At 42.6% G+C, this 15849-nt stretch overlaps 1 protein-coding gene across 1 annotated transcript in view; it reads right to left on the bottom strand.

Annotated features, from left to right (window-relative positions):
• RNF180 (ring finger protein 180) overlaps positions 1-15200 on the bottom strand; it is a 93808-nt gene extending 78608 nt beyond the window's left edge. Inside the window, exon 1 of the mRNA XM_081089107.1 lies at positions 15102-15200. The gene's annotated coding sequence lies outside the window, so the exon portion shown is untranslated. The remainder of the gene's footprint in view (positions 1-15101) is intronic.
• Between the last annotated feature and the right edge of the window lie 649 nt (positions 15201-15849).

The raw sequence follows: 15849 nt of genomic DNA, 5'->3' as shown, positions 1-15849 counted from the left end.
AGTCCCTTCCCCGGCGGCCACCCCGATCACTGGCCAGGACGAGGGACCCTTCCCATGCACGAATTCGTGCACTGGGCCTCTAGAAAATATATAATAAATGAATTCAGTCTCATGCTTCTCTTGGCAAGTCCTAGTTTCAGCTCAGGCCCATAGAACAAAAAGGCTGTCTTGGATCACACAATCCTAGCACAGGGAGTATTACTTAACAATGATACAAGGAGTACGATTTATCAAACAGTACAATCAGCCGGGGGAGGCTGCTGGCCTTTCTGGAGCCCAAAAGGGCAAAGTTATGCTCTGCAAGCAGCTTCACACCTCAAGCTGCAAAAATTCAAGTTTTGGATCACAAGTTACGATATTAAAGTTCTTATAAATCATCAGGACAACAGATTTGTAATTTTGTATTTCTCAGAACTTTGAATGTGAATATTCTAACTTTTCTATCAGAATAATAAAGAAAAACAATTTTAAATTAGTATTTTCCAGCAATTTCATCATCCTTATATATGAACATCTAATTGTTTGGGTAGAGAGACAGGGAGGGACAATAGGTTGAACATAGGAGGATTTTAGTTACTATAGTGGAGAATTAATGACATTATACATTTGCTAAAAGTTCTAGAACTATACAACACAAAGACTGAGCCCTAATGTAAACTAAGAACTTTAGATTAAAATAAAACATCAATATAAGGTGAGTACCTGAAACAGTTTATTTTTGTATTCTTTATTAATTATTCTATTATTTTCCATACAAACTGTAAACCTATGTTTGCCCCAGCCTGTATTCATCAATTGTAAAAAATGTATCACACTAACACAAGATGTTAATAATAGGAAAAACTGTGTAAGAGGGATTATATGGGAGATTTCTGATCAATGTTTTTTATTTGTTTTTAAAGTATATTTTTATTGATTTCAGAGAGGAAGGGAGAGGAAGAGAAAGATAGAAACATCAATGATGAGAGGGAATCATTGATTGCCTGCCTCCTGCATGTTGGACTAAGCCCACAACCCAGGCATGTGCCCTTGACTGGATCGAACCTGGGACACTTCTGTCCACAGGCCGACGCTCTATCTACTGAGCCAAACTGACCAGGGCTCTGATCAATGTTTGAAAGCTAAAACTGCTCTAAAAATAAATTCTGTTGATTAAAAATAGTTATTTTTGATGTCTAATACTAACATATGCTCAAAGTTATTAATCTTTGTTAACTAAAAAGGGCAAGTTTGCGTTTGTCTTGGCTATTGAGATAATTAAAAATAGCTTTTCCTTTGAAATTTGACAACACTGGTTTCCTTAAAGAAAAATTTCTATCTTGTCAGTATGATACCTGTATTAGTTTACTTGGCCTGCTGTAACAGAATACCACACACAGGGTGGCTTAAAGAACAGAAACTTGTTTTCTCACAGCTCTGGAAGCTGGAAATCTGAGATCAAGGGGCCAAAAGTTTGGGGTTCTAGTGAGGGCTCTCTTCCTAGTTTGTAGTCAGTCAGCTGCATCTCTGAGTCTTCACATGGCCTTTCCTCTGTGCATGTGCATTTCTGCCCTCTTCCTCTTCTTATAATGACAACTGTCCTATTAGATTGGCATCCCACCCTTATGACTTCATTTTAACTTAATGACTCCCCTTAGGAGCCTATCTCCAAATATCAGAATATGGGGGTTAGGGCTTCAACATATGGATTTGGTGGTGAGGGGGTGGGGCACAGCACAACTCACTCCATAACAGTACCGAAAGAACCTAAGCTTCTCAATTTTGACATTATTAAAATGCTGTTTTATTTATTGTGTATCTTTTCTGTTACAGAAGGCATAGAATAAAAGCTCTGGTATAAAAGAGAAAAATACTGAGTTGATAATTTCTCAAAAGGTAAAAGTCATGCCCGACCAGTGCAGCTCTGTAGTTGAGCGTGGACCTATGAGCCAGGAGGTCATGGTTCGATTCCTGGTCAGAGCACATGCCTGGGTTGCAGGCTCAATCTTCAGTGGGGAGGCATGCAGGAGGCAGCCAATTAATGATTCTCTCTCATCATTTACTTTTCTATCTCTCTTTCTCTTTCTCTCTGAAATCAATAAAAATGTATTTTTTTAAAAAAGGTAAAAGTCATTTATAAATGAACAAGAAAGAAAAATCAGAAAATAAAATGGCCAAAAAGTCTGAAGTTCCCTTATCAATTATCTGTACATTTCTTTAAAAATTGGAAGGTAAATACAAGATAAAAAGCCAAGGGGGGGGGGGACACTTTCCCACTCCTCACGTGGAAGTACATTCTGTGGGACTCTTTCCCTCTCCCCATGTGGGAGCCTGTACTTGTTCTTCAATAAATCTCCACCTTTGCTATACCAAAAAAAAAAAAAAGCCAAGGGAGGTAAAATTGGTAAAAAATGTGAAAGGAACAATGCATATTTAATTAGAATATTAAACACTAAACTGATTTAGCCAGTTCAAACCATTTCAGAGCAAATAATATTTCTAAATTTTGGTCTTCTTTTTTCTTTTTTAAAGAAAAAACTAATGAAACTGCACTACAGACAAGGGATAATGTCAGCCTTGACTCTCAATGCCATGTTACTACACCTAAATGATGCAACATCTGGAGCCCTTAAGTCTGCTGAGCGTTAGTGTGAAAGTAGGAGGTCTATGAATAAACATCACTGGGAACACATTTAATGCTGGTGAGATGAGTTTCCTATTTAATGTACAACCAAACCAGTCATTAGCTCTTATAAAGGAATGATGCTATAGAGAAAAACACAGACTGTCAGCAGCCTTACTGTTGCAATGATGATAGTAGTAAAAATAAAATGAACAGAACTATCTAAGGAACTTTGAATATTTTAAAAAATATATGCACCTTTCTTGTATTTGTAAGGTTAAATAAGTCTACTGGTTTCTGGCAGGATTTGGGGTAGGGGGAAGACTACTAAAATCAGAGAGAAAATGGCCTGCAGAAATGCTACCCATACTGCTGGAGGCTAATTCCAGCATGTCATAAATGCAAGAAGTTTCATCAAAAGGTTGAGGGAACTTGGGGCTCCAGCAGGGCTGAAGATACATATTATCGCCTGCCAGAATAGCTGAAAGCATTTCCCCAAACCTAAAGATTTGCATATATTATTGCCTGCTGCCTGACAGCCAAGGCAGTTCCCAAACCTGACAATGCCTACTGTATACCAAGCCTTACCTTTTTTTTTTTTTAAATATATTTTATTGATTTTCTACAGAGAGGAAGGGAGAGGGACAGAGAGTCAGAAACATGGATGAGAGAGAAACATCTATCAGCTGCCTTCTGCACACCCCCTACTTGGTGTGCCCACAACCAAGGTACAGGACCTTGACCGGAATCAAACCCGGGACCCTTGAGTCTGCAGGCCGACGCTCTATCCACTGAGCCAAACCGGCTAGGGCCAAACCTTACCTTTTGATATGTATATCTGCTTTGCTTTAGGGCAATTGGTATTAATAAAAACCTAGGTGTCCAGAGATTCAGAGAACTTGGTTACTGAAGCTAGGTCTCCTCTGGCTCCCCAAAATGCCTTCCAAATTTATATTTCATGTCTAGTCTCTTTATTAATTTAAACACAGCCCCTTCTCCAGATTCCTGAACCCTTTTAGATGCTGAGAAACACCCCGGCACCATACGCTATGGGTATTTAAATTTAAAATGTGTATATACCTTGTTTTTTTGTCTTGTGCGCGCGCGCGTGCGCGCGCGTGTGTGTGTGTGTGTGTGTGTGTGTGTGTGTGTGTGTTTAGCATAAAAGCACCATTCTGTATTTGTGGCCATTAGACTGGTGCATAATCAATCACCTCAGTACATTATGTTTCCATGAAATGAGAAGGAATACTCCTTTTGTAATATAAAGAAACAGCATATTGTTAAAGTAAGAAAAATATGACTGTTCTGAGGGACACAGCAACCCCAGAAGTAATCCACAGCTGTTTTGCAGAAGTGGGCTTTAGGATCAGTGATTGTTCACATGGACAGAACATCATATGTAATAACTGCTGGGAACAGCTGCACAAATATTGATTATTCTGTAGAACTAATACCATGTCAGCTCCCCCTGCTAATGCTGGATATTTTTTATTTAAATGTGTTATAAACACAGAAGACCTGGAGTAAAACATGCCCAAATCCAAGCAGACCACAGGAAGGAAGTACTAATAACACTGCAATCAATAGTTTGTGGAATACTGCAAAAATACAAATGACTGAGTTTTCATAGCAAGAGAAAGTCACCACATTTGTTTGTGAACTATATAAGAACACACTAGGAACAAAACAGTAACTTCATATTAAGCAGAAATTAAAACAGGCTTTTAGAGATATTATTAGGTTCCTGTATAATTTAAATGCCTTATGTAGTTCAATAGATATTTCTAGAACATGTATTATTTAGTAAAAGGTGGCTTGTAATTCAGGATCCCTCTCACATTAGCTTTCAATCTTTGTCAAGGGTATTAGATACTTTATATGTACAATGAGGAGACTGGATCAGGTGATTAAGCTGTCAATTCTGTAAGTCTAGACTTGGTAGCTGCAGTAACTAAAATGGCAATTGAGGCCTCCAATTTATTAACTCTAGAACTGTCTAAATCATGAGTTACACAGAGAGACCTCCATCTTCTTCAATAATCGCCAATACACACTTTGGGGTGTGAACATGGTGAAGTCAACTTCAACAGCTTTTTAATTGTTAAATGATTTTGCATAGTACCCTTTGGTATTCATATCCAGATACATCTTTCTTGGAAAGCACCCAACTTTTGTTGGTAAGAAAGTATTCAATGGTTTAAACTACCTTATCATCATCTAATCAGCTCTCATCTACCTTCCTTCTACCTCCCCTGGGCTTGCTGACCTCTTAGACATGCATATTTAACCTTAAGGAGAAAAGGTAATACAATTTGATGCTATTGTAGCTGCCAGGTACTTCCTACCTTCTCCTACATCTTCTTAATCTACACAATTGAATACCATCTCTTTATTCTTTAAAAATTTTTTCCTTTTCCTTTTTTTATCTCTCATAAACATCTTCAGACACATGGTCTTGAATGCTCACTGCAGTCTTTCAATCCAAGTGATATCTTTAAGAATTGTAAAATAAAATAATCATAATCGAAGAAATGCAGGCATTTTGTAACTTCTGTATTTTGATTTAGTTTGCCCATTTTAACTGCCACTATTCTTTGGTTAAAAAAAAAAAAGGGAATACATTCTAAAGATAAATAAAAGTAATAGTGTGAGAACCCATTCATTTTACATACTACTTTCTTAGGGAGAAAATATAAGCAAAAGATACTTCATACAGAATTAATAGTTTGAGCAAAGATGAAATATACTTTTCTAAAAGGTGTGTGTATATTTGTATTTACATGTAAATCTTAGAAAGCACCATATAATGATTCTACAAGTTTTGTTCCAAAGGATACATTTAGCCATTCTGGGATATTTTTGAGCAACGTAAAGATATATACAAACACATTTTAAATAGAAGTGCCAATAAACTTTTATTGGACCAAGAAGAGACAATAGCAAGAAGAAAATGAAATCAAGTGATTTTTAAAAAATCAATTTTAAGTTGTATTTTGAGGCTACAGATATTCTTCATTCAGTAAATATTTGCACCTACTACTAGTAATAGTAATTAGTAATAGCACCTACTATTTTGTCAGTAAACACAAAGAATAACAAATACCTGTATTATGAAAGTATACGAGGGGGAGAGAGGTGGGTAGGAGAGTAGGCAAAATTCTCAGGGCTTTCAGAGGGAAACATCTAAGAATTGACCCTGAGGTCAGACAGAGCCTTCTTTCCCCAGATGCCTATCAGGCTGATTTCTCAGAAGGGTATATAAGAGCTAAAATATATTCCTTTATGTGGAATACATTAATATGACATAAAGCATGGTCTTAACTGAAAGTTAATAATAAGTAGTTGTCTAACTTACCATAATCTTATTGGATAGTTATATTCTTTTTGATGGGTCAAGTAGCAATAATAAAGAAAAGATTCAATGAGAAAGTGGCAGCAAAGATAAACATTCTGGCCTGACTTCAAACTCCCTTTTTCCTCTGGGAAAAAGAGTAGTTACACAGAGAGGCTTTTGTTGGGTAGAGGCAGCTATACTAGGTTACTGCAAAAGATTGCTAGATAATGGAGACAACAAAGAGGTAGGTATCTCCTCGTAGAACAAGCACCAATCTGGAAGCTAAGAGACTTGGGTTTATTTACTTTACTTATTTATCCCATCATTGTTCACCCTCCCCCTCAAAAAGGACTTAAAGCTCCTAGTACTTGTATTATTTTCTCTCTTTCCTGAAAAAAAACTCTCCTTTGGATAGTTCATCTGTTACCTAAGCCTTTGTTTAGTCCTCATGTCACTGTGCCACCATAGTACTATACTAATGTGTACGTCTGTTTCTTCCTCTAAATTGTAAGCTCCAGAGAATGTGCCTTAGCAGACACATATCCTGCTGTCTGTCTCTCTCTCTCTCTCTCTCTCTCTCTCTCTCTCTCTCTCTCTCTCTTTTTAGCAGTGTCTCAAGTCTATATAATCCTTCACAACACCAAATACCCTGCATTTCTATAAATATAAAAAGCTAAGTGTCCATCCGACCAGTAGCTATGATGCACAATGACCCCCAGGGGGTAGACGCTCAACACAGGAACTGCCATGATGTGTACTGGTCATTTAAAAATAAATGGCGCCATAACCAGTTTGGCTCAGTTGAGCGTTGGCCTGCGGACTAAAGGGTCCCAGGTTCGATTCTGGTCAAGGGCATGTGCCTTGGTTGCAGGCACATCCCCAAAAGGGAGTATGCAGGAGGCAGCTGAATCGATGTTTCTCTCTCATCATGTTTCTGACTCTCTATCCCTCTCCCTTCCTCTCTGTAAAAAAAATCAATAAAATATATTTTTTAAAAATAATAATAATAAAAAATAAATGGCACCACGGACCTGGTGCCGACAAACCAACACTTGGCTTCCCCCAAGTGGAACACAGATCCCCATCACCACCCCACCAAAACGCAGCCACCACTGCCAAGACACCAAGGCGCAAAATGTGAATCAAAATGCTTGTCCTAGTATACCATGTGCTTCCACAAATTCTGCCCCCTCCCTAGTAAACTCTTACTTACTCATAATGAAAGTTAGAAAAGAAAAATGAGAAAAGGTAGCACCTTTTCAATGGCTTAGTAGCTTTAGTTTTAATTAAAATTCTCTGAGTATAAAGCAGAAGTATGATTATGAAAACTATCAGTTAACCCTTCTACCAAGCTCCATTTTCCTGCAGAAAAATATTGCTGCAGGAATCCAGCCAAAAGATAAGGCTCAGGTCAGGTGATGGCAGTGGCGGTGGTAAATAATGGTCAAGTTCTGGACATATACTGAAGGATTTCCAGATGGATTGAATATGGGGTCCAAGATAAAGAACAATCAAAGATGGCTCTAAAAGTTTTGAAATAAGCAACTGTAAGGATGGAGTTGCCATCAACTGATATGTGGAAAGATTCAAGTGACACAGGAGGGGCAAATCAAGATTCCAGTTTCGGATATAAATTTGAGATGCATGTACAATTTTTTTAAAATATATATATATATTTATTGATTTTAGAGAGGAAGGAAGAGGGAGAGAGAGTTAGAAACATCAATGATGAGAGAGAATCACTGACTGGCTGCCTCCTGCACACCCCCCACTGGGGATCGAGCCCACAACCTGGGCATGTGCCCTTGACCGGAAACTTGCCCTTGACCGGAATCGAACCTGGGACCTTTCAGTCTGCAGGCTGATGCTCTAACCATCGAGCCAAACCGGCTAGGGCACATGTCCAACTTTCAAGTAGAACTAACACAGCTGGATTCAAGAATCTGGAGTTCTGAAGACTGTTGAAACAAGATATTTAAATGTGGGATTGATTGTTCTCTAAATCCACGAAAATAGAGAAATCCGTTTGTGAGTATGGATAAAGAAGAGAATCCAAGACTAACCCCTGGTTTCACTTAAATTTTCTGGGGGTCTAAATTTCCTCTCAATCATGTCTATTAATTCGCACTAACTTCCCCCCAAGTTTTGTAATTTTGGAATATGAACTCATCTTTGCCTTGAGACAAGATGGGACCTAGTCTGAGGACCTGTCCCTCCGGGAAGAACAGTTTCATATTGTATCTGCCAGGTGCTCAAGGGACATCACCAGCACAGGAATACCTTTCAGATAAGTTTCTCAGTTTAAGGGTCCTTGGCTCACTCTGGTAATATAAATTCAATTCCTAAAGTTTCAAGTTAAGAATTCTCAGGTGATCTGGATATGTCAGAATCTGAAAATGGATAAATAGGGGGGAAAATCAAATCGAGTATCTATTTTACCTTTGCTATACAGACTATTTCAGGGTAACCAAATAGTTGGTGAGAAAATATTTTTTAGTATAGATTCACCATGCTAATAAAATAGAATGATTAATATAATCACCATTTTCAACCCCTAATTTCTGGGGGAAAACATTGATATTAAAAACATTAGAATAAAAGAAGGGAGCATTTTATAATGAATACTAGGGGCCCAGTGCACGAATTCATGCACCTTGAAAGGAACTGTAGGCCACAAGGCTGTGGTGGGCACAGGGGCAAGTCTTGGCCCATCCTCTGTGCCCCTGCCTGGCCCCTACTGCCGCAGCCCCCGGACCCCTCTCTGCCAGCAGCCCCACTCCCATTGCTGCTCCCCACAGACTGATGGCACCGGTCCTGCTTGCATCCACTGACAGTGCAAAACAATTGGGGCTGGCACCAGCAGTGGGTGCAAGTGGCAGCTGCTGCCCCGATCACCCCACAGGAGCAGGGGGAGGTGGAGAAGCCCTCAGGGGCGATCAGGGCTGACAGCCGCTGCTTGCACCCAATGACAACACCAAGCAATCAGGGCCGGCGCCGGGCACCAGCAGCAGGTGCAAGCGCCGGGCAGGACCGCGGCACACAGGAGCAAAGAATTTTCAGTGACAACCAGAGGCTCACCCCTATGACAGCAACTGGCACCCCGCCTTGGTCTGGTGCCCCACTCACCTGCTTTACCATCCCACTAGGGCCTACACCCACCATGTTCTGCACTCTGCCGCCTGCTGCCGACGCCCACCGTGTTCCCATGCACGTCCCCTGGTGGTCAGCACATGTCATAGCAACCAGTTGTTCGGTTGTTGTGCCACTTGGTCTACTTGCACATTAGGGTTTTATATATAGAGATATAAAGCAGCTACCACCTGCATTCAAAGATCAATCCTAATGTCATAACTAAATAATAATAGTTTGCTAGATAGGGTTACAATAACAAAGTACCACAGACTGGGTGGCTTTAATTCATTTTCTCATAGAAATTCATTTTCTCACAGTTCTGAAGGCTAAAAAGCTGAGATCAAGGGGCCTTCTGGGTTGATTTCTTCTAGGTTTTAGATGGCTGCCTTCTCATGGGTCCTCACATGAACTTTCCTCTCTAGGCATGCATCCTGACGTCTTTCTCTTTTTTAAAAACCCTCACTTGAGGATATACTTTAGAGAGAGGAGGAGGACAGAGAGAGGAGGAGGAAAGAGAGAGAAGGAGGAGGAGGGAAGGAAGTAGAGAGAGACAAAACACGTCATGTGAGAGAGAAACATTGATTGGCTGCCTTCCATCTGTGCCCTGACCTGGACTCAAACCCAAAACCTTTTGGTATATGGGATAATACTCCAACCAAGTCCAAATTTCCTCTACTTATAAGGATAGCAATCGGATTGGATTAGGGCCCACCCAACCACCCTCATTCTAACTTAATCACCTCTTTAAAGGAATCTCCAAATACAGTCACATTCGGAAGAAGTGGGAATTAACTCTTCAACAAGTAAATTTGGGAGGATACAATTAGCCCACAACAACCACCAAACATCATGTGCCTCCTGATGTAAAGCAATTGGAAGTACTCAGCACCATCTATATCCTTAAGAAAATTTACCAAACTGAATCAAGCATTAAATCCAAGAACCACTTTATGAAGACTAGAGAAACGTGTCAAATGATACTGTGAGGATACAACTAGCTAAACACAGAATATGGGGAATTTTACATGACAAATGACTTTTTTGTCAACAAAAATAAGCTTTTAAAAGAGGGAGGAGAAACATGAGAGATTTAAGATATCAATGTGTAGACCTTATTTGCTTTGAAAGCACAATTCCCAAAAGAGGTAACCAAAATGGCCAACAATCATAAGAAATGTGTTCAACTTCACCAGAAATCAGGAAAATAAAAATGAAAAGAAGTATCCCACACTAATCATATTGGGGAAAATGCAGAAGTCTAACAATACCAAGTGGGAAAACGACAGTCCATCTGGGTCTTAAAGGATAGAGAGGATTTAGATAACATTGAAAGTGGAAAGCTATTTGGCAAGATTTGGTAAAAATGAAACATGAATCTACTGATTTGCAGTCCTACTTTTAGGTTTGTATGTGCCTTATGTTATATCACATAGAAATGTTCATTTTAGCAACCTTTTATGGTAGTAGGGAAAAATGGGAAACAACCCAAGTGTTCATCAATAGGAGATTTGTCAAATACTTTTTTGTTCACTGACAATGTAATACTATACAGCAATATAACTAAAGCTATCATATATATATATATATATATATATATATAACATATATATATATATATATATATATAAATTTCAAAGTATGTTAAGGAAAAGCCTGCAGAAATATACACACAATAGCGAATAACACAGCATAGTTAAGTTACAAAATTTTTTTAAAGTATGTGCAATAATGTTATAGTTTGTTTACTATGCATGCATATATAGCCAAAATATAAAAACATGAATGAAAATTAGAGACACCAAGTTTAGGATAACGGTAACCTCCATTCCATCTGGGTTTTAAAGGACACAGAGGATTTAGCATCGAAAGTGGAGAGCAATGGGCATCTTGAGCAAGGAAAATAACAGAAGCTACACAGCAAGTTGGGAAAGGGTATGGTGTTTGGTGAGCAAAATGTGTAATGTCTGACGAAAGCAGGGAAAACTTTATTTAGGACTCTACAGCCTTAGCTAGTTCTAAGTCAAACAGATATAGCTATATTAGTATTTATTATACAACTTACTAATATATATATATATGTGTGTGTGTGTGTGTGTGTGTGTGTGTGTGTATGTATATATATATATATATATATATACATATATATATATATATATACATACACACACATATATATATATATATCAGAAGACAAATGGCCTGGAAAAGAATAGGCTATACCTTAAAACCAAAAATTTGATCTGAATATGGCAAAAGAATTACCTTAGTTTTAATTTCTTTGCCTATGAAATAAAATGTAAGTAGACAGTCCCCGACTGACATATCATTGGCCCACAAGTTTCTACTACTCACTGCATGCTGAATAACTGGTGTCCATAATTCAATTCTGGCTCCCTGGATAAATTTTTTCAACAAGTTTTTAAATAGGCCTGGCAATTCTCATTCACAATAAGACTCATGCTTATCTCAGCAATTTTAAAAGAATGTTTTGACCGAGGCAGTCTGACCACATGGTGTCAGAGAGGTAGCTGGCCTCGCCCACACCTGTCTTGAGGCCTCACAGGCATGGACGCTGCTCTGTGCCCAGAGGAACTCAGCAAATCCTGCACAGCTGCCCGCTGGGACCAGGCAGGGGCTCTGCCCTCCTGATGGCCTCCTGACTGGGGAGCAGGGAGCTGCAGGGGGCTGGAGGCCTATCACAGCAGACACGCCCAGCCCGAGGCCAGCACCTCCAGGGAGTGAGGGGTGAGTCCCCAGACGACTGCCCGACTGAACTGCTGTTCTCCCCAGCGGCCACCTGGACCGAAACGGCCCCAAAACAGGAAGAAACCAAGAAAGCCTCCTGGGGGGCAGGTGCAAGCTGGGCTGGCACTCAGCTGGAAGGGTTCCAAGACACCCGGTTTGAGGAAGGAGACTGGGCTTGGCTGGGCCCTGCTCCCTCGCCTGAGTACAGGGCCTGGGTGGTGTCTGGGTTGAATAAAGGTCAGGTGAGGCTGGGCCTTGAGTGAGGTGGACAGGGGTGTTTGTGATCTCTGGCCCATTACTGTGGCCCTTGTCAATTACAAACTAAAACAGCTTTGTAACCACCTCCAGTAGGTGTATCCCCTTATCCACCCCCCCACGCCCACCCACCCCCCTCCCCCCAAAGGCCACTTTCACCAGGACTGTGGGAGGGAGCCTTCAAAGGCACCTCTGACAGTTCCTGGGACGCCCTGGGCAGCAGTGAGCACGCTGGGAGCCTGAGAGGGGGCAGGGGGAGGGGAGGTGGGGGTGTGCCTGGCGGGGCCTCACCTGGTCAAGGTGCTATTCAAGCTGCTGACTGGAAGCAGGTGCAGTAGTGTAACACACACTTGTTTTCCGTATTCTCAGTGCTTTTTCTGTTCTGTTTCTGATAATAGAACCACAAGCCCATGATGGATGTGGGACTCTTCTCAATCGCTCTTTAAATTGTCACTTTCAAAATCATATTTAATGACAAATACATTAAAAGTGTTTTATTCCTAAAAAATTTTTTTTGAAGTTGCTTCTAAGGTTTTCAGGCTACTAAACCATCAGTGAACTAATAAGGTAAAGAAATTACAGAACTTGAGGACACTTCTATTATTAGAATAATCTCCTATATTTCTCTTGGCTACAGAGAAAAGTAGCAAGATTAAAAAAAAAAATGTAACCACGCCAATATTCTCAGCTAGCTTTGTAAGAGACTTACCACTCATGTCATTTCCCAAATATTTCCTAAAATCTAAGACAGCAACAAAACACCTTGTTAACCAAGTATACTCAGTTTTCATCAATATGATCCTTTTTTTCTACACTTTATTGTATACAATGCCAAATAAAGATATTTTAATGTGGGCATTATTGGGGCTTTGATAAAGGGACATTTTGACTAGACCTTAAATATAAGCTAGTACATTTCCAAATCGAGTGGGAAAATTTATGTTATATATGAAACAGATATCCTCATAGCTTCTCTGAGCCTTCTTTCCTTCCTGAGCGAACTTTCCTCTGCCCAAAGACAGCAATCAAAGATGCAAGAAGTTCAGGGACTAGAGTGAGGGTCAGAGGCAAGGTACAATTAATTCACGGATGGGATGAGATGGGCATGGACCATTACCTGGACACAAACTAAGTACATAAGGAGGAGAAAAATTTTTTCTTTCTCATCTTAGAAAGGTCTATTCTAGGGGAAACTTCTTTTGTCAACTGATAATTTACTTCACTTCAATAGTCTGTATCTCAAAATCTGATTTTTCTCAAAGTTACCATTCCTAAAAGGGATCTGGCTGCTAAATGGTGGAACTTTTTAACATTTAAATATCAAAAGGCGAGTACCCCCTCTCTTTATTATGCAGTGGAATGTAGAATATTTGTAGCCACAGTAGTACCCCTGTTCTCAAGCTACAGACTGCACAGAAAATTACCTACTTCTAACTGCTCCCTCAGAAAAGGATTTCATGTTTATCATAAACCTCCTTGCTGATTTTAGGGGACCAGGTCAATATCTTCTTAACTGCTTGTTATAGCAGACTGACACAATATATGACATGCAATACACATGTAATACAGTTATAACATTTCCAAACAACCCAGAAATGAAAAAGATGAATGCATCTGGTAATTGGTGTCATCAGGGAAATCTGTTGCACACACAACCTGTTAACATCTTTTTTGAAAATAGCAATTCTGTGTTTTGATGAGGCCGTTTTGACCCAGCTGTGTTGCAGGCAAGACATATATACTGTGGAGGCAAATTTTACGGTTCTAAATTATTATAAAGGTTTACACTCACATTTACAGGAAGTTCAAACTTTTATATTAAATACACCCCAACTCGGTGCTGTCTCAGTATTATAGGTGATCTACTTACTGTATTCCCCCTAAAATATGCACGATTACAAGGTAACTTTCATTCAAAGTACTAAAGGGACTATTCTCCAAACTTAGAAAACTACCTGGTCAATAGTTAGGGATATCCAGCAACTCGCCTCCTTCATTCTACTTATTCACTAAACAAACATTTGGGGTCTCTGCTCTGATGATCGCTATCTTGGGGTCTCAGTGGAAAACGTAGGAGATTAAAGACTTACCAGCTGAAAGACGTAATCAATTTAGTCCCTACTGCGACCCGACCCGTCAACAACTGAAATGATTCTGGCCTTTTAAGTATCACCTTTCGGGGTACTATGTCAGGGGTCTGGAAGGACTCAGCTCCATGTTTTAAGGAAGGTTTTTAGAAATTAAGGGATAAAGAAACGTGGGGCAGGCACTCTGAGCGCGACCTCCGGTTGGAGGCTGATGACTGGGCTGAGGACCGCTGTCAGCCGGACGAGTTCTCACGACAAGTCCCGCGCTCGGGTGGGTTATAATCACCTTTCCTGGTGCCTCCGCGGTCCCGTCTATAAAATGGGACAACTTAATAGCCACCTACCTGCTCAGCGCTCCTTTGAAGGTAACTAATGAACGCTCTCCGGGTGCACTTAAAACGATCAGATGCTACAAAATCATGGAGTGTGATCTCTAAAAGGAGACGGCGATGTAAGCCGCCAGGGCTGATTAAGGCACGGCAGCCCCCACCCCACCCCACCCGGCCCTCTCCCCACCTGCGCCCGCCGCATCTCGGCGCCCAGGACCGCGGCGTCGGGTCTGCACTCCCGGACCCGGGGCGGCCGCCTTCGCAGCCGCGGCGCCCGCGCCGACCGGACCAGACAAAAGGAAGGGGGTGTGCAGAGCCCACCTGCCCCGGCTCCCCGGAGAAGGCACGGGACGCGGGCAGCTCCGACCCGCAGCGCCGCCCCGAGCCCGCCGCCCGGCTCGCGTTTCCGCGCCGTGTAATTCCACCCTCGCCCGGGGCGCGCCCCGCCGCCGCCCCGGAGCCGCAGGTGCGCAAGTTGCCCGGCCGCCGCCCCTCCCTGGCGGCCGCGCAGCCAGCCTTGCCCTCCGCGTCCTCCGGGCAGCGCCGCCGGGCCGGGCCGAGCCGGTGCCCGCGGGGAGCCGTCCGCCCGCCGCTCCCGGAGCCGCCGGCCTCACCTGCGTCCCGAGCCCGAGCCGCGGTTCCGCGCCCCTCCCGGCGACCGCGGCCCGGCCCCGGCGAGGAGCGCGGGGCTCCCGCGGCGGCGATGCCGGTTCCGCGGGACGGGAAGCGACAGGAGCCAAACCCCGCGCAACGCGCTCGAGCGGCGCCGGCGGCCGGGCCCGCGGCCTGGTGTCGAGCCGGTCCCTCCCCGCCGCCGGCTCTCCCGCGTCTGCGCTTCGACCTGAGCCCGCGTGGGCGGCGCCGCCCTGACCCCGCGCAGACCCGCGAGCAGCGCGGCCGCGCCCGGCGGGCGGGCCCGTGGGAAAGTTCGCTCCCGTCTTCCCAGCCTCGGGCGGCAGAAGTGGCCCTTGGCGCCGCGGTGGCCTCCCAGCCCACCTGCTGGGTCTATTCCACAATCTACCTCCACGATCCACCTGCACGACCCACCTGCACGCCGCCTAAGGCTCTTCCCATGCCCGGGGGCTGAGTCTTCCCTTCGGACACCACCCCCAAGTCGCTTACCACCTGGTGCCAAAGGGCCCACCTGTGCGCAGCCGGTTGCACCGCTGTAGCGTTCTTGCCTCCACTCTTGGCAGGTGGCAGTGAGGAAGAGCTGGGGGCTGGAGGTCAACCCAAGTGCTTATTCCGGGAGCCAGGAGGCCGCCTGAAGTAAATGATGACACGTTCGCGGCAATAAATTCTGGGCTCAGAGCAATGAAAATACATGATCGAAAGATATTTTTAGACATGCTAAGTTTTAAA

This window comes from Myotis nattereri (genome assembly GCF_964212035.1).
Source record: "Myotis nattereri genome assembly, chromosome: 4".
Classification (NCBI taxonomy): domain Eukaryota; kingdom Metazoa; phylum Chordata; class Mammalia; order Chiroptera; family Vespertilionidae; genus Myotis; species Myotis nattereri.
Note: the sequence above shows the minus strand (reverse complement) of the source record. Positions and strands in the feature narration are given on the sequence as shown.